General features: G+C 49.3%; 1 protein-coding gene across 1 annotated transcript in view; it reads right to left on the reverse strand.

Annotated features, from left to right (window-relative positions):
- The window catches only part of FABP6 (fatty acid binding protein 6), a 115,995-nt gene that overhangs the window by 24,032 nt on the left and 70,480 nt on the right, over nucleotides 1–21,483 (reverse strand). The window lies entirely within an intron of this gene.

Raw genomic sequence — 21,483 nt, forward strand, 5'->3', positions numbered from 1 at the left:
TCAGACCAAACTTCGGCAGTCAAGTCCACTTCGGTTGCGGGTTCAAATGTTGCAATGGTGCGATTCTGCAACTTTCAGCAGCTGAGTTCCAGGGATGATTATGTGGTGGGACAATGGCGATTTTTCTGCTCCTGATGAAGGGATCAGCTCAAATCCACTGCAGCTCGATTCAGGGCACAGGGGGGCAGGGGGTGGCACAGCAGCAGTGCACCCTCGAAGTTCATCACCACGGCTGGGCGACACGGTGACCGTGTGCACTTAGGTTCAGGCGTACTCTCCTAATACCAGACCAAGGGCGCCTAGGTGTACGAAACTCAGCTGGAGAGTGCCTTATACCCAGTGCTTATGATCTCCAACGTCTCAAGTGTCAACTCGAAACGGTGGCGGTTTCAGACCAAAGGTCACATGCAAGCTGGTCAGTTCACTGGTTGGCCCAGGAACACTTCAGAAGATGCTTACTTGCGTGTTAAGTTGAAGGTGTCGGGAATAGTTACTCACACTATTCTAATGGGTGAAAGCGCCTTTGCAGACCTTCTAAGTTCAATCAGAAGCAGGGTGCCCCAGCGGGACAACAGTGGCTCAGGGTGCCAAACCTTCCAGCGGGTCACCAGCAGTTCCTCGACTCGGCTTCTTGGTTTCAGGATACTTGGCTCCTATCCTAAGTTCGGTGAGAACTCAAGAGATCAGCCTTTTATGGGTGTTTGGGCCCTTTTCTTATCCAGAATCTCCTTTGCGCCAAAATGAAGAGGACCCAATGAGAGATCTGCTCACATACAGCCATCCCAGATGTGGACCAATCACACACCACAGTGGTCCCAGTCATTCCCAGCACACCAGACTCTCTGGAACCCAGGATGTGTATTGGAACTAGACAGTCCAGCCCACATCCTGGAGGCATACACACAAGTCATGCAGAAGCCCGCAAAAGCTTGGGTTTGCGTGGGGATCTGCATGACCAAATAAGGGTTTTCCTGGGTCTGCTCGACCTGGGGAAGGCAAAGGGACAAGACGGCCAAAGGACAGAACAAAGGACCTTGTGGAATGGCCATTTTGGGGCCAAGCCACTGCCCTGGTCCAAACGCAGTAAACGCGATATGAACCAAAAGAAAGGGTTAAAAATGAACAAATAATAACAGCTGCCACCAGCTCTATTCAAGGCATACATCTATGGAAGAATGCTTTGAGGGTGTCTAGGGCCTTAAAAAATGAAAGGAAGACCCCAGCATACTGTACTGTAAGGGATGTTGTGCACTGGTAACATTGCTAAAAACTAGCAGCAAAGTGAAAGACTAATGGAAACAAAGTCTCCCAGTCTGAAGGTCTTTAGGGGCATGTCAGTTTCCCCATAAAAAATGGAGCGAAAACCCAGTGGAGTACAGCTGAAGGCAGGGCTCCACTGGCAAAAGTCAGGCTAGGATGGGCCGACAACAGCAAAAAGTTGGGGGTTCACAACTGGAGGGGAAATTATACATAAATGGAAATCTTTCCTAACATTGATGCCCAACCTTGGCCGGTGGGAGGGCGTTTGTCTCGCTTTTCTCGGATCTGGGACCTATTTGCCTCCGACTCCTGGGCTCGTTCCACAGTTTGCCTGGGGTAACGGCTGGACTTTGTTGAGTCCGGTCTCCGGGTGACTCCTCTCCCCAGGTATGTGTGTTGCTGAGTGGCCTTGCACTCTGCCCTCCAGTACCTTCTTCTGAAGTAGGCCAACTGTCCTGGTGCCATCGGGCCAGAGGGGGACTGGCTTCTATTCCTGGGTGTTTCTGGTCCCTAAACCAGGGGGGGTACTCCTTTCGTCTCATCATCCGCCTGCGGAACCTGAATGCCTTGGTTTGGACTCAGCTTTTCAAGATGGAGACCCTATAGTTCATCATCCTGGCGGTGTCACATGCAGATTGGTTAGTTTCCCTCGACCTACAGGACTTTTATTACCATGTACCGATCTTTCAGAGTCATCAACATTTCCTGCAGTTTGGCATGTGGCAGGTTAACTTCCAATTCTGGGTTATGCCCTTCGGTCTGAAATCTGCACTGCAGGTCTTCACTAAGCTGTCCCCTGGTGGCATCGTTATGCCTGGACAGAATTCAGGTGTCCCCCTACTTGGACAATTGGTTGATCCGGGCTGGGTCCCGGCTCTGGGTGGTGGCCCATCTTCATCTTGTCTGTCGTGCCCTGGTCCGGTGGGGATTTTTGCTCAGTCTTCCGAAGTCCCACTTGTCACCCTCTCAGACTCTTGAATTCATCAGGCCCCAGTTTAGCACCCTGGAGGGGATGGTTCAGCTCCCGTTAGCAAGGGCCTCCCAGCTCCTCTTGCTCCTGAAGGATCTCTCTCTCAGGACCTGGGCTTCGTGCAGGTACCTTTTGTGTCTCCAGGGTCACATCGCTTCCTGTGTCTTTGTGGTTGTCTTTGTGGTCCCCTGGGCACGGCTGTATTTGAGACCATTGGTGTGTCACCTGCTGTACCATTGGTACCCGGCATCCCTTCGATACGACTCATTGATCCCGATCACCTCTACCCTCAAATCATCTCTTCGCTGGTGGTTGGTCAGGTCCCATCTCCGGAGGGGTGTGCCCTAGTCCCCAGCCTTACCGATAATTCTTCCCACCTATGCCAGTGGCCTGGGGGGCTACTCTCCTGGAATTGTATCATCAGGCGAAAGTGGTCCCTTCTGGACTTAGGGAGGTCCTCCAATTAGAAGGAGACCGCTGCTGTTATACAGGCCCTGGTGGTCTTCTGGCCTTCGATCCTGGGGAAGATGTTCTGGTTTGGATGGACAATACTGCTGCTCTGGTTTAAATCAATCATCAGGGGTGCACGGGGCCCCATTCCCTGGAGAATCTAGCCGTGTCCGTCAGGGCCAGGGCGGCGGCTCACCTGCACTCCTTGAGGGTTGTCCATATCTGGGGGTGGGCAATGTGACTGCGTGCCGTCTCAGCAGGGTGTTTCCGGTCTTGGGGAGATGTCCCTTTGCACCAGGATTTTTCTTGAGGTGTGTCAGCGGTTCGGCCTTCCCTGGTTGGACCTCTTTGCCTCTCCTGCAATGCTCAGCTTCCCCGGTTTTGTTCTCAGACTCTGCCCCGCTGGAACTGGGGGTAGACGCTGTTTCCTTAACCTGGCCGCCAGATCTTCTTTATTCCTTTCCTCCGATCCCTCTGATTCAGAGAGTTATCAGCAGGATCAGGGAGTCCCTGGGGGTGTTTGTCCTGGTGGCCCCTCACTGGCCGCAGTAGGGGTGAGTGCCGTTTCTTCTGGAGATGCAGTTGGCTCCTTCGTGGGTGTTGCCCAGTTGCCCGTCTTCTTGAGGGTGGGTGGTCCTCCCTTCTCCTCTCTCATCCATTGGGGGTCTGGAAAAAGAGCGTTAAGCCTTTCCACCACTTTTTCTGGGACGGTTCAGGTGGCACGTCGGTCCTCTACGCTTAAGTCTTACGACGGTCATTGGTCCAATTTTCTGTCTTGATGTTTCCCGAGGGGTGTTCTGTTCAGTTTCTCGATGAGGGGTCTGAGAAGGGATTGGTTGTCTCTACTCTCCGTTCTCAGTGGGCGTCCATTCAGGCCTTTAGGGTTTCCTGGTCCCCTCCATCTGGGAGAGAGGGTAAGGCTCTGGTCTAGAGGCTGTTGAAAGGAGTGGTGGATTTCCGTCCTTTGTGCCCAGTTGGAGATCCTCCTTAGGGCCTTCCTTTGGTCCTGGCTATGTTGCAAAAGCCTCCCTTTGAGCACCTGGAGGAAGTCGAGCTGAAGTGGTTGACGCTGAAGACAACCTTTTGATTGCAGTTACTTCAGCTTGACGTCTGAGGGAAATCGGGGCCCTCCTATGTCCGCCTCCATTTCTGGTGGTCTGGGAGGATGCTCTGGTCCTACGGTGTGACCCTTCCATTGTGCCCAAGGTCTCCTCTTGGTTCCATTGATCTCAGCAGGTGGTCGTTCTGCATTTCTTTCCTGCTCCTTCCCCTCCTGAGGAGGAGGCTTGGATTTTTTAGATTTCAAGCGGGTGGACTTGCATTATTTTTCCCGGAAGGAGTCCTTTCATGTCACTGATCATCTATTGGTCACCTTTGGGGTGGGGGGCTGTGGCCACAGGGCTTCCACTACTATCAGACGATGGATTAAGTCCTTAATTCTCCGAACCTATGACTCTGCGGGCCTCTGCCCGGCAGGCGGGTGCAGGGTCGGTCCTCTAGGGAGGTGGCTACCTCCTAGGCTAACTTGCAGGGGTGCCTTTACTGGATATTTACTGGGCGGCTACCTGGACTACACCTAACACCAGTAATAAATGGGGCTCCTGGCTAGGCCCTGATCTACCCAGGAGGGTTAATAATGATTTTGTACTGTGATCCAGTCATATTGGCTTGGATAATCAATAATGTATCACTCAGATATATTGTTTCTGAAGTGATAAGTGTCCTGTTAAGATTTTTAACAAAACTTTTATGCATCAAATCATGAGGTAAAAATGAATATTTAGTTTCCCTGCCAACCACCATTTTTTCTTGTTTTCTCCTAACCTAAAACAGTGTCATTCATTGTGTAAGAATTGTGTGAGGTATGCACACCACGTTCAGTAACCCTGATCATTTTTTCCTGTTTTTTGGTTACTATACCTAACACCTTCATTCGTCATTACCGACTCAACGTGGAGGGGCCCTGTTCCACTTCCTTTGGCGTGGTGGTTCTGGGGGCTGTTTCTGGTTGATGTAGTGGCAGGTGTCTGGGTATACCTGCTTCCTTTCTTCTATTCCTTGAATACATTTGTGTTGGGTTGACTTTGCATGGATCCTGGTGTCTGTGTGTTTTGTGGTGTGCATGGGCTTCCTTCCTGTTTCTGCTTTGGTACAACTCAAAGGTAAGTACTGGGACGAGGAAGAGGGACGTGGAGGTAATGCTTGTATTACTTACTAGTAATCTTCATTACTCCTAGTCCTACTCTTCCTTGTCCTGCTCACAAACGTATGATGTTACTTGGAAGCACCATACTAAAATAGGTAACGAGCAACCCGTTATCCTGTCCCGACCCCAAGTGGAAGCACTCATAACATTGGGGCTCATTACGAGTGTTGTGGTAGCTCAGCAGTAATACCATTGAGATACCACCAAATGGTATTAGTGTTACCACCACGGTAATTCCAACAGATTACAAGTGGCGGGTTGGCATTGTAAATCCCCATTTTATGGAGTCGATGGAACATCAATCGGGATTTTTGGCGGTATTACCACCGGCAGAATTACCAGATGGTAATTCCACTGATTTTTAGAGGTAAAGTGGAGGATCTACCACCAGGTTCATGATAATTCCACCGGTGGTAATACCACCTAACCAGGAAAAATAGAGGTAATGGAATTACCTCCACTTTTTTCCCGCACCGCCAAACTTGTAATGAGGTCCATTGACCTTGCCTGTGTTACAAATGGTATTTATTTTCTATTTCTAACATGTGGCTAGAATTATATATATTAAAATTGGCAGTGTAAGCCTACCTCTATTTCTGGTGTGAACCAAGCCCATGCTGGGAATATTTTGTTGAACAGTACCTATTATGCCCTGCCACCATTTAGCCTCTGCCTGCCCCACTTAGAAAATCGAATTTAGGCATTGTATTTTGTTGAACTGCTACCTATTATGCCCTGCCACCATTTAGCCTCTGCCTGCCCCATTTAGTAAATCGAATTTAGGCATTGTATTTTGTTGAACTGCTACCTATTATGCCCTGTCACCATTTAGCCTCTGCCTGCCCCACTTAGAAAATCGAATTTAGGCATTGTATTCTGTTGAACTGCTACCTATTGTGCCCTGCCACCATATACCATCTGCCTGCCCCACTTACAAAAATCGAATTTAGGCATTGTATTTTGATGAACTGCTACCTATTATGCCCTGCCTCTGAACTACCTAGCACTAGTCGCAGGATCCCCCTGTCATTTCTGTCACATACCAGCAGCACACACCAGCTGCACACAAACACACATGCAGCCACTCTCCACGATCATGATGCCCAAGAATGCACCTCCCAATCATAGCATAGTTTCACTCTCCCGCACTCTCCTTGCCACACTCCGCTCAGCCAGCCTAACAGCCAACCTTATAGCCCTCACTATAATGGCCTCTACGCCTCCCCACATATTCCCAGCACACCCCACCCAGCGCCCGGCACTAAACTCACATGCTGCAGCACTAGACTACAACATCACACAGTCTCGGCCACCTAGCCTAGCCACCAGACTCCGCAATCTCAGAAATCGATCACTCCCTAGGTATTTACTCTGCTCACCCACACCCATCACGACTAGAAACACCAGATTAGGCACCCGCACTGCACCACTACCCCTTACTAAGATGAGCATAGGCACTGCCCCTCTCCTCCCACCACCCCACCACCCCAACATGCCTCTACACTACGCCACTGTGCGTCTTGCACGGGCACCAGGTGGGACTTGGCGTAGTTTATGGAGAATCCCAGGTCCGTGAGTAGTTGGACGGTCCTCGCCGTGTGCTCCGCGGCGAGCTCCTTTGTCTTTGCTCGGATGAGCCAGTCGTCCAGGTAGGGGTAGACGTGGATCCCCTCCAGGTGCAGCCGCGCCGCCACCGGTGCGAGGCACTTGGTGAACACCCTGGGTGCCGACCTCAATCCGAAAGGAAGGACTCTGAACTGGTAGTGACGCCATAGGACCACAAATCTTAGAAACTTTCGGTGTCCCTTTAGGATGGGGATATGGAAGTAGGCATCCTCCAAATCCAACAACGACAGGAAATCGCCCTCCTCCAGTTGACCCAGGACGTGCTGGAGGGTGACCATCCGGAACTTCTGTGCCTTGATGAATTTGTTCAGTCGTCGTAGGTCCAGGATGGGACGCCATCCTCCCGTCGTCTTCTTCACGAGGAAGTATCTTGAGTAAACTCCGGAGCCCCGAAGCCTCTTTGGGACAAGCTCGATGGCTCCTTTCTTGAGCATCGCCTTTACCTCCAAGAGAAGTTGAGGGACGTGATGTTCCTTCCTGGCCACGGGGGGACGTGCGGGCACTTCTTCAGAAACTCGAGCGCGTGACCCTGGGCCAGGGCGTCCAGCACCCAACGGTCGGTAGAGATGGACTCCCACACGCTGACGAAGCTCGCCAGCCGGCCTCCCACCGGGGTGCTTCGGTGGGGGCCCGACCCCACGGCCGGTTCAGTCCTGCTTCGACGAGGCTTTGCCGCCTTGTCCTCCTTGGCGACAACGGCGGGGTCCGCCCGACTTGCCTCGTCCCCTGTAGGCTTCCTGTGACGATGAACGGGCCGCTTGATGATAGGTGGAAAATCCGCCGCTGGAACCTTTGGAGGCACCCTGCTTGCCTCCGCCGCTCCGAAAGGGCAGCCGTCATTGCTGGAGAACACAGAGAGCCCGGGCCGTCTCTGTGTCCGTCTTGATGGCTTGTAGGGAATCGTCCACTGTTTTCCCAAACAGGTTGCTCCCGTCGAACGGCATGTCCAAGACTTTGGTCTGCACGTCCTGACGGAAGTCAGTTGCCTTGAGCCATCCACGCCGTCTAAGGCACACGCCGTTGCCCAACTGGCGAAATCCAGTGTCAGCGATGTCCGTCGCTATCGTAATGGCGTGGTCCGATGCCACTTCTCCTTCCTGCAAGATCTCTAGGGCCTCAGCCCTCTTGTCGTCTGGTAAGAAGTCCAGCAGGGGGGCGATTTTGTACCACAACTCCCTGTCGTAGCGGGCTACGATAGCCAAGGCGTTGGCAGCCTTAATCGTCGTCGCTGCCGATGAGATGACTCTGCGTCCCATCGTGTCCAATTTCTTTCGCTCGCCGTCCGGCGGGGAGGTTGACGCAGAGGCCGAGGCCCCCCCGCTTTCTTCCTGGCCGCTGCGGAGACGACCGAGTCCGGGGTCGGCTGTGCCCAAAGGCACAAGGGGGCCGCGTCCGGGACCCGGTACTTCTTCTCGTACCAATCCCTTCTCGCAGGCGTTGTGGATGGGTTCTTGAGGAGGGCGAGACCCTCATCCCAGATATCGCCAGTAGAGGTACAGCGAGGACCGTCTTCCTCTTGGTCTCGCGCCGTTGATAAAGGAAACCTTCCTTCTTCCGGGCAGAGCTGGAAAAGCTCGGATGCCCTGGCGATCATGGCATGAAACGATCCCATCTCGTCGGGCGGGGAAGCCCGGGAGGAGGTGACGACGGGAGATCCTCGTCGTAAACCTCATCGTCTGTCCCCGTCGCGGCCGTGTCAGTCCCCGTATCATCCCCACGGGTCGTGGACGGGGAGGAGGGCTGAGCAGGGCGTGATGGTTGAAAAGGAGGTGGAGGATGAATCCTTCTTCTCTTAGGAGGAGGGCTCCCAGACGGGCCTGGCTCCGGGTCCCCCGTCAGGAGAGGTTCCTCCGTTGGTGGTAACGGCAATCTCGTCCTTATCTACGAGCATAAGGACTGTATAGCCAACAAAATGGCCGCCGAGTTGTCTTGCGGCACTGGTAGAGGGGATTCCGATGGGCGGTTAGGAGCCCCGTCGGCACCCTTGACGTTCTCGTTGTCTCCTACGTCGGGGTCCCTCCCGACGGGCTGGTCTTCTTCCACGCCAACGCCGTGGCTTAAGACTTCGATCAGCTCCTCCTCAGAGGTTGAGGCCGAATCCACGACGACCTCCTGCCCCCCCTTTTTCTTCTCCGTCGGAGGTTTCATGGGGGTCCTGTCGATGGGCATGAAAGAGGACTCCCTCCGTGGTGGCAGGGAGACTCTGGGCCCCGAGGTCACCACCACTGGTGTAGCCTTCACAGGCTGAGCCAGGGCCACCACGACTGTCTCGATAGAGGCCATGGCCGGGTGGATCAAGGCTTTCACCACCTTAGGTGCGCTCACCGCCTACTCCTTGGGGGGAGGGTCACCGCCTCGCTCCCCCTCCGATGGGGCCTTCGAGCTCGACCGGGGTCTCTCCAGGAGCTTTGCCGGGTGCTCGGCCTTCCTCTTACCCGAGCCAGAGCGTTGGCTCGTGGTTGATGGCGCCGGGGAGGATGCGCCCTGCCTGGCGACCGTAGAGCCCGCCGTTCGGCGCTCCCGGTGCCAGCGGACTCGCAGTGCTTGGCCTTCTGTTGGACCCCGTCGCCGGGGCACCTTCAAAGGTCTTAGAAGACCGCTCGGACTTCTTCTTCTCGCCTGACGGGCTCTTCCCTTCCAGCCAGTTGGCGAGACGCAGATGGCGGTCCTTCATGGTCCGCTCCGACATATTGCCGCAAAACGCACAGTCCTTCTCCGCGTGCGTCTTGTCCTCATGCAGGCAGTAGAGGCAAAGGGAGTGTTCGTCCTCCTTAAAGACATTCTGAAGCTGGCATCCAGGGCAGACCCTGAACAGCTTTCCGGGCGTCGATCTTCCCTTCTCCTGGGCCATGATCGAGATGGGCCTGAGAAACTTCTGGAGTCCTCCAAAAGCGTGGCTCGACGAAATCTTCACCCTTGAGGGGCGTAGAAGAATCCGACACGGGTCCCCGTTGATCGGATAAAGAAACGGTGGAGCTTGAGGCTCTTTTGACCGAAAAAGAGAAAATTTTCCTAAGAAAAAGCGCGAAAAAGGCACTAAAGCTTGAGAGCAATAGCACGAGGATCCCAACACTTGAACGTGCAGTAAAAATCTGAAGATGGCTGCCAGAGGCGGGGCTTAGGGAGATGGCAGTCATTGGTTGTGGTCAGTATGATGCAGAGATCAGTGATTGGTTACTACTACGAAAGACAGATCAGAAACGAAACTGATACTGATTTTTCTTTACCGAGGATTCCCAGCCTGACGACGGGGAATATTCATGAGCATGTGAATCCATGCCAGACCCCATGCTGGAGAAATCCGCTGCAACCCTAGCTAAAGAACTCACAGACTTAGGTTTTTCCCAAAGAGTCCTCACCCCTACTCACTCCAAAGGCTGCACCCTTGACTGGGTCATGGATCACAACTGTGCATCCAACATTACCTCAAACACGGCCCTTCCTTGGACGGACCACACATGCATCGAATTCCTCATCCCCACCAACCCTAAACCTAATACTCTCACCCATGCACCACCTGCCACAATAGGAAGTTCTAAAAAACTCAACGCAGACAACTTGCGTCCCCACCTTAAAAGCCCCTGCCTAGAACCACCTTTCTCTCAGGACCCAAATATACTATCAGCTATCTTCAATGATACTCTCACCAATGCCATAAACTCTATAGCCCCACTTGAAATCAAGAAGGAAAAAAAAATATTTCACTGCAACTCTTGGTTCTCGGAAGAACTCCAAACACTCTGAGCTCAAAAGCGCCAGTCGCTTAAAAACTGGCAAACGGATCCGAGTGATCTAAATAAGAGCCTCTTCAAACAAATAGACCTCCAATATAAAAAAGCCATCTTACCAGCAAAATCCAACTCCTTCAATGATAGGATCTCAAAGGCCAACACCCAAGCTAAAGAACTATTCGCAATCTTTAATGAATTAGTCACTCCTCCAGCTACTGCTTACGAGATAACTAAAGACAAAGCCTGGTGTGCCAGCATTCAGTCCACCATGCTCAACAAAATAAAAAATCCTCCAGAACAAAATCCAAAACCACTGCAAAGCCCTCCCAAACCAAAAAACCAACCGCCCTACACAAGACAAGCATAGTAATCTCAATCACACTCAATTCTCCTTCAGAAACATCACTGAACCTGAGGTCCTTAATCTCATCAAAAACCCCAAACCATCCCTCTGCAAAGCAGACATTTGCCCTCCCAAAATTATCAAGGAATGCGCCAATGACCTAGAGCCCCTGATTACTGCCTTCATTAACGCATCTTTCCAAACAGGAACTGTCCTAAACAATCTCAAGGAAGCCTGGGTGCGGCCACTTCTAAAAAAGGCAACACTTGACCCAGCGCAACCCACCAACTACAGACCGATAACGACAGTCCCGTTCCCCCTAAAAATCCTGGACAAAGCAGCTCACATCCAGATCCAATCATACATAGAAGCTAACGCCATACTAGGCAAAAGACAATCTGGCTTCTGTGTCAGGCATGGAACAGAATCCGCCTTATTAGACCTAAAAAATCAAATCTCACAGATCATGGACAAAGGCAAACCTGCCTTGCTCCTCCTCCTCGATCTATCAGCTGCTTTTGACCTGAGAGATCACCAAACACTCACCACCCACCTCACCCATGCAGCCCATTTCTCTAATCAAGCAGCATCCTGGATCACTTCCTTCCTTGAAGGAAGAGCCATGAAGGTCTACTCCGACACAGCTAACGCAGATCCTACCACTATAAACTGTGGTGTCCCCCAAGGATCTTGTACAGCCCCCACCCTCTATAACCTCTTCACAAAACCCCTCTTCGACCTACTTGACTCCATGGGTGTTGCATATACAAACTATGCAGACAACACTCAAGTACTTATACCCCTATCTGGACTCTATCACCAAGACGCCACGGCCCTTCACAACATCCATGCCACTATCCAAGCTTGGATGGCAATCAACGGCCTCTGTCTTAATGGGGAGAAGACTGAAATTCTTATCCTGGGCCAGACAAACACATTATCGAAACTAAGTCCCCAATACAACAACTTCAACATAGACAACTCAACCATCTCCGTATCATCCTCTGTCAAGACTCTAGGTGTTCACATTGATGCAAATCTATCGATGAACAAACAAGTCAGCGCCATAGCCTCTGCATCACCGTTCAGCACCAAACTCATCAATACCATTAAACCCTACTTATCCACCCCCAACCACTTGGCCATAGCTAGAGCAACTATAGGAGCCAAACTCGATTATTGCAACACCCTTCTAGCCGGCACCTCCGCCAAGAACATTCACAGACTGCAAGCCACACAAAACAATGCCCTCAGAGCCGCCATGAGCATCCCTAGAAGAGACCATATATCCCACGCCAGATGTGAAGCACGGTGGCTCCAGGTCAAAGACCGTATTACTCTGAAAATCCTCACCATCACTCACAGGTGCATCAACAAAACCGCTCCAGCATCCCTATCTGAAGCAATATCAAGGACCACATCCACTCGCCCCACCAGAGCTCAGTACACCAACCAGCTACACATACCACGCATAAAGAGAGCCACAGCGGGAGGTCTAGGCTTCTCCTATATTGCACCGAAAATCTGGAACTCACTCCCTGCCACCCTTAGAGCTGAAACTTCCATCTCTGTCTTCCGCAACAACCTCAAGGCCACTCTCCTCAACTAGCAAGTGGATGACTGCCTCCTCCACTTCTGCCATGTATATTGCAATACAACACAAATGTAATATAACTATATTGTAACCTGTATATATATTGCTAATGACTATGTAACTAAGTAACTAAGCTTTGTACTGTAACAAGTGCCACAATGTCCTATATAAATACGAATAAAACAAATATAGAATAATAATACTTAGCAGTGTCATGCTAGAAATAATGGGCCTCCTTATAGGTTTGTCAGTATGCTGGCGGAAAATCTGCCAGGATACTGGCAAATGTACCTACCGTCTCCGCCACCCGATATCCCGGTTTTACCTGGATCTTACAGGTGGCGCAACGGGTGGTAAATCCTCATTCCAGGACTCCATCCGGGGGATTTGCCAGTATTTTAACCACCGGCAATACTGGCTGTTTTATGCCGGTGGGGGCCTGAATTACCTATATTCCAACTCTTGGCTGGAGGTAAGTCTGGTTACCCCCACTGGCATACTTGTACTCTGCCGGTCCGGTACAGTGTCAGTATATGTAAATACCGGGACGTTATTACTGGACTGGCAGGGTTATAATATATGTTTCTATTTTTAGTGGGAGGCCCACCAAAGTTGGAAATGTTTACTTTTCTCTTTCCAGTGGGAGCAGGCCTCATCTGAGAAATTAAAAAATAACTATTCTAGAGGTTGCATGTTTTTATGTTGGTGCTAAGACTACTGGCGGTCTTTCTATTGGTGTAAAGGCATACATTGGCCCCCCTTACTATTTTGGCAGTGTTTCCAGTGTAAATATCACCAAACCCATTTATCATTGCTGCCACTTGGTCTGGTGGATTTACTGTCAGATTATGAGTGAAGTCATGGCAGTGCTAATCCCCATTTTTGGGGGTTCATAGCACTTCAGAGGGGCGTGGGGGAGTTGGAGGCATTATCGTGATTGGTAATTCCACCCATGGTAGTTCTAGTGAAGTGAATGACCCACCTCTCCTGCACTTTGCATACACACTCCTTAATATGGGCACACAGGAACATTATTACCGCCACCTTACTGCAACCTTTTCTTGCACTGCCAAACTCTGAATGATTTTTAAGTGTCGTCTTTTTGATTTACAGAATGGGCAACTCTGGCCCTCTGTACACGCACAATGTTAAGGTTAACCTAAGAAAAAGAACACGGCAGGGCACATCAATACCATCGGAAATGAGTGCTAAGGTTTTGATTTGTAGTGGTATAGAGTGAGTGTTTGCACCATAACGTTGTTACTCGCTTTGAACACTTTTTTCTAGATTGAATTTACTTCATGAATAAAAATGTTTTAAAAAAAAAAAAAAATATATATATATATATATATATATATGCACTTGATGTGTTTTGATGTATTCAACGAAAGAGGTAAATGAACCCAATGGCTGAACCGTTTCATTAAAGTTAATTGACATCGGCTCCATATCTCCTAACTCCTAAGATATGGAGGGAGAGATAAAACAGCCGTAGGCGACGGCTTAGTGATTTATTACATGATAAGCAGTATCTCAAATAAAATTAACCGCCAGCACATCAGTCTGCGGAAGCCGGCAGACTACATCTATATGGGGCGCAGCAGCAGCAAGCATGGTCGGACTGGGCGATAAAATTGTCTCGGGCACCAATGAAAATGTGGCCCACAGTTGCAAATGGCAATTCATTCCTTTTGTGACACTGTTTGACTAGTAACCAAGGGGTAGTTATTTGATAAAGTGTAATGCAAATTGTACAATTTAAAGAATATTTATTCAGCAACACTGGTCAAAACTACTAGCCTCAGAGGGAATTAACTCCTCAAACTGGCCCAAATTGGCCAAAAGAGTGCCCCACTTTGACCACAAAAATAAGCCCACACTAGCATGTTGTGTTTTTGGTTCGGCCCTGGGCATATTGCCCTATACACCAGCCCGAGCCTGGCAGCAAGATGTAGCCCTCTCTCATAGCTTTTACACATACTGTACAGGGATAGATTCATTACAGGGCTACAAGACATGGGCAACACATGGTATGTAGCAAAGTAAAAGAGGTACAGCAACTCAAACATAAAAACATTTTCAAGAGTCTCCAAGAGGCAAGGGTCATCTCAACCTAGCCTAATCACAATCCTGCATGCCCAGGTGGTTAGCATTCTGGTGCATGGTGAAGAGGTGTGGGGTTCACAAGCAAACTCTCCACAATGGGGATCTGCTTAGAGGCAGTTCTCAGGCAGACGACTCCAGGTGCCGTAAGCCAGAGAAAGCCCTGACCAAGGAAGATGGCGGTATGAGACTATCCAAAAGCTCTGATAAAGGAAGAGCAAAAAGGCAGGCAGAAAGAGCTCAGTGCATGCACTACAGAAGGTCTCATAGATGAATCCTGGAGCAAGGAAGCGTGAGGGGGAAGACTATGGTAACAGAGGTAGAAGTCCTAGTCCCATGGAAGCGAATGTACTTGGTTTAAAAGAGAGGAAGGAACCTGAGATACATTTTTTTTAAAGTCTAACGTGATAGATAGGGAAGAAAAAGTAACTAACTGGAAGATCTCCCCCAGAGGAAATGTTCATCATCTCCAGTCAAGGTCTACCGTACATAATGTCCTTGAAGAATTTTCAAGAGGTTCTATTTTTCGCAGCTAAGAGATTCACATCCTTGATGCACATGAAAAAATGAGCTAGGGACAATCGGAAGTTGCCGAACGGCAGTATGAGATGTGTGTCCTTTTGTTTTGTTGATGGTACAAGGGCCTATGCAGAAGGATGTCATTGAGAACGATGCACTGCTATGGAATTTGCAATCAGACAGACATGCCAATTTGACTCACCGGGGTCATGACCCCAAGATTGCGAGAAAGGTCTCCGGTGTCCTGGACCACGTGCCTAATGAAAGAGAAAAAGGCAAAACAGGAAGTGATCAGTGTAGGCCTGATTTAATTTGAGCCCTGGTCTGAACGATTCAGGGCGGGCCTTCCCCCAGGGCCAGAGGGCCCCCTACCACTCAGCCTTATCCTTCTCCAGAATTAACCCAAGGAAAAGAGTGAGAAGGGAACAAGAGTTTGTCAATGTCAAATTCAACCCACTCCTCAACTGATTCGTCCGTACTTAGTTGCAAGGTGGTATCTTCCAAAGGTGGTGGGGTTCCTTTTTTCCTTGAAGTTTTCCAGTCCTAGAAGAGGAACGGCTGTTCTCAGGAAGAAGCCGCTATGCCTGTAAGGCTATATCCCAGGCAATAGACTCCTGTCCAAAAGGACCTTAGAAGGGAAAAAAAGCCGGAAAAGGCTCACAAAAAAAACCTCCTCCAAAGAGATGTGTAATCGTGGAGAATTGCAGCAGGATCCTGAACGTAAGTACTAGTAGGGTGAGTCCCCATTCAATCGCTCACAGTAGGTGACAGCGGGTGAAATGAGAAGCAGAAGAGAATTCCAAGTAATTTCCAAAGGTAGGTAAGTTGCAGGAAAAGCGAGTCCACACCAGAACGAAGGAAATGAGAGGCAAATGCAGACACCAGCAGGATTAAGGAAGCCAGAGGGAAGTAAGGGAAATGGAATAAGAACCAAAGGAAGGAAGGACGGGAGCACTGAGAGGCGGGAATGCAAAGGAAGGAAAGCAGGCGCAAAGGCCAAAGATGCACAGGAATGAGGGGAGAGAGCGAAGTACACATGTCTGAAACAGCGTCTTACCCAAAGTGGAAAGAAGCGGGTTGACACGCGCTGTGAGAAAAAAACGCAGCATTGATGAAGGCTAGTGCTGCTGGGAAAGGGAAAAGGCTAGACCCCTGCGGCACGCACTGCAGTGCGTGAAGGAAGGAGGAATCAATGGCGCTGCAGACACCATCTCTTCCATAGGCGCCAGGAAGGGTGGCTGGTGACAGAGATAAGCAGGCCCAACTGAAATTTACTCAGGCCGTAAAATAGAAGGGGAATCAGAATTGTTTTCCATTTTTGATTCTGGAGATTACCCAAATAAAGCCCTCTCACCCCAAGACTCCATGGTATCTCTAGATGATGTGTTGGCCCACTTGGCGGCTCACCAAATAAAAGCAGAGGAACGGTTCCAAACCAGGTTAGACCGGCTGATTGCCGCTCAAGGAAAACCAAACATTCCACAGGGAGATCTTCAACCCATAAAGATGGAGATGATTTGGGAAATTTCTTCTTAAACCATGAAAAATTAGAACCCAGTTACGATGGGGGGATGAGTTAAAACTGTGCTATCTAGGACCTTTATTAAGAGGAGAATTGCAAACGCCCTACCAATTACTAAATCTCCCACAAACAGCCTCCTTTGCTGAAATCAAAGAAGTTTTTTTAAAAAGAGTGGGACAAACCAGTAATTTCTATTGTCAAAATCAAAGAAGTATTAGATTGAACCCCAGGGAAACGCAAGTGGAATTGGGAGAGCAAGTTAAGAGTACTCTGTCCGTATGGTTAGGAAAGAAAACATTAGCTGAAGAGTTGGAAGCCCCAAACCTCGAACAATTGATCAACTCCTTACCTCCCTCACTCCAATGGACTGTCTTATAACTGAAGAAGCCCACACTCATTTGAGCTATTTAAAGAGCCTAACGTGTCACTGATGCCAACAGACATTTTCATTAATGACACCGAGTGGAAGAAAAGAAAGAAAATAGAGGACCTATCCGTCCCAACTTTCCACAAAGAGAAAGATTAAATATCCCCAATCGACCTAGGCACCTTACTAGGGGGGAGAGGGAAAAGATAGAGCGAAAACCAGAACCCAAAACCAAAGAGGAAGTAAGGAGAGAAGACAGTAGATCAATAAAACCCATGATCCCTATAGGTTTCTCCTGCAAAGAGCCAGGACATCAAAGCAAGGAATTGTCCCCAAAGTAAGAAAGAGGACCATATGAAGATTGGGTGTATGAGAGGAGAAGAATGGGAGAATCCATGTTCTTATGACAATATTGAAACCCAGAGCAATTTCTTTTGTGGGACATCATCCAAGTCCACTCATGAATCCGTTCTTGTGAATGGGATCCCGATACAGGCCCTAGTAGATTATGGTAGTAAACAGATGGCCGTGCAAGCTGATCTAGTTCCAACTGAGCAATTAAATGGTGCACCTTTTTCTAAGAAACACTTACATCCATGGAGACCAAGAGATCTACCCCAAAGTTGCTATACCCATACATGTACAAGGAACAACTACAATATTTCTTTCAACCGTTAATCTGGGCCTACCAGAAGAAACGGTAATTGGGACTGACTTCCCTTACTTCCGATCACTATTACAGGAAGTCAGCTCATGCCATTCAGAGTTTTAACCCATCAAAAAGTGTCAAGAGGAACCCTTTATACCCACCACTTCTGATTGTTTATTTGTATAGCGCCTATACACAAAGTGTTTCAAAGCTCTTCAAGGAGTAAGGGAGCATGGGAAAACACAGTTACATTCTAACAGGTCCCTGAAACAAATCAGAATGTGAGAAAGAAACTATCATATCATAACATATAGTACAAGTGCACGGAACAATAAGGGAGAAGTGGGGAAGGAAAAAAGGAGACAATACTAGCAGTAACATTACTATGCCTGTTGGCAATTGTTGCAGTGCAAGAGTGACACGAGGAGGGGGAGCAGGGGAGGTGTGGGGGAGGGGAGGAGGAGAGGAACAAAACAAGTGACCATCTTAGTGGTGAGCGACTGAACTGAGATAATACTGGGGAGGGAGATGGAGGAGAAGACAAGAAGGACAAGAGGGGGACAGACAAGCTAGTATCAAATGTCAAGGGACCTTGATAAGAGTAAGTGATTTGGTGGTAGAAGTGAAAGGGACAGGGGGAGGGGAAGATAGCTGCAGAAGGCAGGCAACTACAATTACTATGCCTGACAGCCATTGAGGTAGTGCCAAACTTACACAGGACAAAGGGTAGGAGAGTAGAGTGGGGAGGCTGCTGCATAAAACAGGCGGCTACAATTACTATGCCTGACGGCAATTGATGTAGTGCCACAATTAGACAGAAGGAGGGAGAAGGAAAGGAAAGGGGGGGTGAGCTGCGGGAGGGAGGGGGAAGGGAGAACGAGGGATTAGACGGACAAAACGGGGGGCATAGGGGTGGGAGGGGGGCTATGACAGAACAAATGGGGGGCATTGGGGTTGGAGAGGGGATCTGACAGACAAACGGGGGGCTGTCTTTGTGGGATTACTCCACAATTCCGAGAGGTTCACCGCAAACCCCCCCCTGAGAATGCTTTAGCATATGTCCCTAGTGTGGGAGGCCCTATTCTTAGGGGATGGATATGTGAGGAACCCGAGGACTTCCTCACTTCTTTTCTCCAGGTATACTCTTCTCAGGTGGCCACGGAAAGGCCATCGCTTTTGGCTCATGACCCTGGGTGTGGATATGCGAGGGAGGATCACCTGGGTGGAGGAGACTTGGGGAGTGGGAAGAGGATGTCCTTAGGTGAGACATGGTATGCCCCATTTCCCTTTCACCACAAACCCTCCAACCCTCAAGCCTTCATAGGCTTTTGTCAGTCCTTTCCCTGTGACTCCCCTAAAGTATTCACCAAATTGCATCAATATGGTACTGGGTCGAAGACAAGGACAACTAGGCCAACACATCGTGATTTTGTGAAAACCAACACCTATCAACCCCAGCCAAGCACTGGGACGAATGGAGTCCGCTGTGGGAACACAGTCAGCTGTGGGAGAACGTCCACAAACTGCTGTGTGCAGGGGACCTCTCCAGTGTGGTGGTGTGGCAGGAGAAGCTCTTGAAACCCATGAAACAGTGCAGAGCATATGCAGCGGAAAGCAAAGGCATAAGAAGCTGGAGGCCTTTGACAAGCCGTGAGAAGGAGGCCAGCGGGACCGACAGAAGGGGTTGTGTGAATCCGGCTTCACGGAGGAAGCACTGATGGGTGTGTGTGAGCCACAAGAAAACTGCCGGGAGAAGACGCGAGCGGCCGTACAGAGAGAGAGAAACCTGTGACGGCGGAAGACCAGTGAGCAGCTGTAAGACCGATCAGTGAGTGCAACTAGAAAGGAGGAACACAGGGCTGGCAGGCAGTCATATTTAAAGCAAAAAGCAATGAATTTTGTATACCGAATGAAATGAAAGCAAGTTAAAGTAGATGAAAGACATTTTGAATATCAAACGAAATTAAACCAAGGCATTTTGAATAACAAACGAAGTTGAAAGCAAGTTGGGAACACTCTGGCATTTTGAGAAGAGTGAAAGAAAGATTGTGAACCTTACTGAGAGGGAAGCTTTGAACTGCATTGAAAGAATGAACTGCCATAACTGAAAACAAGTGCTAGCAAAGCCAAGAGAGTACAACGACTTGTATGCAGGATATGAGAAATCCAACATTGGCCAAAGCCAAGAAAGTGCAAAGAACTGTATATTATAAGGAAACAAGCATTGGCAAGAGCCAAGGAAACATAAGAAGGTGTAACAAGCACAAGGTGGTTACCCAAGCCACAATACATTGTCAGTAGAGTGTTACACGTGACTGAGGCAAACCTCACTGCTGAGGAGAAGCAGTGGACTGGTTAAAGGAAAGCAGTTAAGGAAAGGAAGGCTACCGGTTGCGGGACCTGTAATGGGTGGACCGCGTGGTCCGACAACTGAGCCTAGACTGGGTGTGCCTGAATGGAAAAGCTGCTGAGAACACCTATAAAGAAGCTTGTGTTGGGCAAAGACCTGGTTGTTATTAGGGGTGTACCGAACTTTGGCTTCGAGTACACATTCGGCCGAATTCCGTTCGGAAACAACACATTCGGTTGAAATCAACTATTCTGCATTCAGCCGAAGTCGTACTTGAATCAGCACTCGAAGCCGAAGTTACATCCCTAATTTAGTCACGTGTGGCCAGTATATCAAAACACACCTGGCAATCACGGGTCTTGGGTTTAAGAGATTTCAGCTCAGCCGCGATATTGTGAAAACACTCAAGTTTTCCCGCCCAACTGAAGTCGCAGTGTACAGGGTCACATGCTTACATGCACTTTGCATTTCTTCTATTGAAATGTCTTCATAGACTGTTTATAAATATACATTGCAAGTGAAAACATTTGAACCAACCAAAGAGGACAACGTGAATGTATGTTTGGCATGACATATGGAAACTAATCAAGCGTATTGTCATCAGCACTGAGTTTTCTCTGCCATCTAAAAGGCTACAGGCAAGGATTATTCAGTGCCATTTGGGGTGATCAAATGAATCCAAGAGCCTTGGGAATCGGGGCTTAGGCACCATTAAAATTAAACGAGACTACAAGTCCCAGAATTCATTCGTTTTAATGTTTATGTTTTGTATTTAGGGCGAAGCTGGAAGGTCTGTTGTCCGGAATTGTGAGATATTAAGGAGGGCCAGCTGAGGTGTGGGTGGAAGAGTCCCGACTCGGGATGCAGTGAGGGTGTTAGGCCAGAAAAGACGACAGTCAGGCAGGGAGCCGTGCAGGAAGTCAGCCCCCAGCAGGCTGGTCCCGGCACCTGAGAGTAATCGGTGTGCTGGAGCGCTGCGCAGACCCACGAGCTGCCCTAACCCCTGTCCACATAAAGGCGTGATTTATGAAGTGCAGGCCACGGCAGTGGGGCTTCTGCGGCAGAAGCACATTACTGCACTGGAGATTAACATGCTTTCAGCCGGGCCCTTTTCCAGACCAAAAGACACTATTTTTTTTAATTACATTTTTTCTACCTTTAATTTCAGAGGAAAGGAGTACAAGTACAAAGGAGGAGACACAAAGTCGCAGCAGCAGATAAGGCTGTTTAACCCTCGTGTCCTAGCTATTGAAACCGGCTCGCGGCACCTTGAATCGATCTGCGGGTGGCCTAGACGCTAGCCTGCAAGCTGTAAGATACAGCTCAATAGGGGCCTGGGAACAGAAGGGGGTGGGAGTGTTTACTGCAACCGTCCGGTTTAAAGATGCACGTTAAACAAAGGCTTGCACAGTATCGTCTAATTGCGCCCAGTATGCGTGAATGGCAGCCGAATGCGTGAATGGCAGCCAAACCATGCTCTGTGACTGGGTTCGAGCTTCACATTTCTTCAAGGTAGTCGACCAAGGCTCAAGTTTTGAGTGGGCGCCTTTTGGTTTTCAGTTTTCACCTCAGTTTGCTTTCCATTTTCTTGCCGAGACTAGTATGTCTCAAAGGAAAATACATTTACACACATTTTTTTCCCTCTCACCATGTTGCTAAGAAAAATTGGGTAGGGTGTAGCGTCATGCAAAAGTGGATGTTTGATAAAGCGAAAAGTATTCAGAAAACAATAAAGACACCCAATCCCTCTACAATACCGAAGGTCAGAGCCGCCTCCCACCTTGATGCACAAA

This window comes from Ambystoma mexicanum, chromosome 3q, assembly GCF_040938575.1.
Source record: "Ambystoma mexicanum isolate Mex_15411 chromosome 3q, UKY_AmexF1_1, whole genome shotgun sequence".
Lineage (NCBI taxonomy): Eukaryota > Metazoa > Chordata > Amphibia > Caudata > Ambystomatidae > Ambystoma > Ambystoma mexicanum.